Source organism: Myotis yumanensis, unplaced genomic scaffold (assembly GCF_028538775.1).
Source record: "Myotis yumanensis isolate MYYU_CA2020_CCGP unplaced genomic scaffold, mMyoYum1.0.hap1 SCAF_2, whole genome shotgun sequence".
Lineage (NCBI taxonomy): Eukaryota > Metazoa > Chordata > Mammalia > Chiroptera > Vespertilionidae > Myotis > Myotis yumanensis.
Window position 1 is genome coordinate 45368489 of NW_027223753.1, and position 2320 is coordinate 45370808.

At 39.5% G+C, this 2320-nt stretch overlaps 1 pseudogene; it reads left to right on the top strand.

Annotated features, from left to right (window-relative positions):
* The first annotated feature begins 1444 nt into the window (after positions 1 to 1444).
* LOC139002404 (adenosine 5'-monophosphoramidase HINT1 pseudogene) lies at positions 1445 to 1851 on the top strand (annotated as a pseudogene).
* The last annotated feature ends 469 nt before the right edge of the window (positions 1852 to 2320 follow it).

Below are 2320 nucleotides of genomic sequence, written 5' to 3' on the forward strand. Positions count from 1 at the left end.
GGTCTTCTCTCAGTCACAGTCATCCAGTGACTGGGTAAGACAGGAATGATCTAAGATGGACTCAGTGTGTGGCTGCTGCTGTTGGCTGTCATCTGACCCATTTGTCTCCAGCATAGCTTCAGCTTCTTTTTGTTGTTGTTGTTAATCCTCACCTGAGGATATTTTTCCTTTGATTTTTAGAGAGTGGAAGAGAGGAGGAAAGACAGAGAGAGAAAGAAAAATATCAATGTGAAAGAAACATCGATTGGTTGTCTCCTGCACGTGCCCCAACCAGAACCAGCCCCAACCAGGGCCCAGAATCCAGCCTGCAACCAAGGTACGTGCTCTTGACTGGAATCAAACTCAGGACCCTTTAGTACATGGGTTGATGTTCTATCCACTGAGCCAAATCAGCTAGGGCAGCTTCAGCTTTCGGATATGATGTCTGTATTCGAAGAAAACAAGAGCTGAAGCTGCAAGGCCTTCTGAGGCCCAGACTCTAGAGAAACTCATACAACAGCACTTGGGCCACATTCATTACTTAAAGGAAGTCCCAAGGCCAGCTCAGATCCAAGGACTGAGGAAAGTCTCCACCTCTTACTGAGAGAAGCTGCAAAAAATTTGTGGCCATTTTATTTTATATTAAAAATTTTTGTTTTTATTAATTTTAGAGAGAGAAAGGGAAAGAGAGTGAGAGAGAGAGAGGGAGGGAAGGAGGGAGAGAGAGAGAGGGAGAGAGAGAAACAATGATTTATTATTCCACATACTTATGCATGCATTGGTTGATTCTTGTATGTGCCCTAACCCAGGATTGAATCCACAACCTTGGCGTATGGGGAGGACACTCTAACCAACTGAGCTACCTGGCCAGAGCTGTGTCCATTTTAAATCTACCACATGCACACATTACTTTTTCCAATAAAAGGCTACTTAGTTAAAAAATAAGTATTAATGGTATTTGTAATACATTTATAGGACTTTAAGAATTGGTGGAACTTTGGAGATTATCTAGTACAAAACCCTCCAGTTTCCTAAGTAAGAAAACCGAGGTCAGAAAGATAAAGTGTTTTAGATAAAGTAACACAGTCAGTACCTAGTAGTAGCATCAGGATTAGAACCACCTTCTTCTAGTCTTGTGCTCTTAAATCCACAGTAGTGGCTTAAAGCCACAGTAACCTTTTGCAAACAAAGCTTATTCCTGATTTGGGGTCAAGAGAACTTGACACTTTTGCAGCCTTACTGCTCTTGTAGTCAAGAACTGTAAAGGTTACATCCCAACCAAGTAAAGAAAAGACTAAAGAAAGAATTCAGGCAATTCTGAGAAAAGTAAGATGGGAGTTTGAATGATCAAGTTTATCTAGTCTCAGTGCATCATAAAAAAAAAAAAAGAAACCTAGCCTTCGTGTATTTGTAGAATACATAATTGATCAAGTCACAAATAACTTAGTGAAAATTGCTTTATAAAATGTTCAGCTGGTGGCCGTGTAGGAGGGGGAACTCGGTGGCAGATGAGATCGCCAAGGCTTAGGCTACCTGGCCTGGCATTGACACAATCTTCAGGAAGATCATTCTCAAGGACATCCCAGCAAAAATCACTTTTGGGGATGACCAGTGCCATGCTTTCTACGACATTTCCCCTCAAGCACCAACACACTTTCTGGTGAAGCATATATCCCAGATTTCTGTAGCAGAAGATGATGATGAAAGTCTTTTTGAACATTTAATGATGGTTGGCAAGAAATGTGCTGCTGATCTGGGCCTGAAGAGGAGTTATCAAATGGTGGTGAATGAAGGCGCCGATAGGGACAGTCTGTCTGTCATGTTCATCTTCATATTCTTGGAGGTCCGCAAATAAAGCAGCCTCTTGGTTAAGCATGTTCTAAGGATAATTTTCCTTTCTCTACGCAATGATATGTTAAGCAGTACACTTATTTTTGCCTGTGTATAGACAGATTGAGGAATAATTTAAACAAACCCATACATAATAAAAGACATTGTTGCATGGTCTGAAATAAAGAGTTCAAATGAGTCTGGAAGATTTTTCCTTTTGGGACATTTTAAAAATCAAATATACTGTCAAATTTATTAAAATTATTTTTGTTGGTCCCACTGGGAATTGAGCAGTTCTCCAGCAGCTCTTCTTAGTCTTTAACCAATATAGTCTTGATTATTAACTGATTGGTTAATGAATTTTTAAATTAATTCAGCAAATGTTTATTGTAAACCCACTGGTTCAAAATACTGTGCTGAAAATTGTAAAGGATATAGAAAAGAATAAGACATACACTCTCCTCTTAAGAAGCTTAACATCTAGTTGCAGGCCAATATGAGTTAACTAACT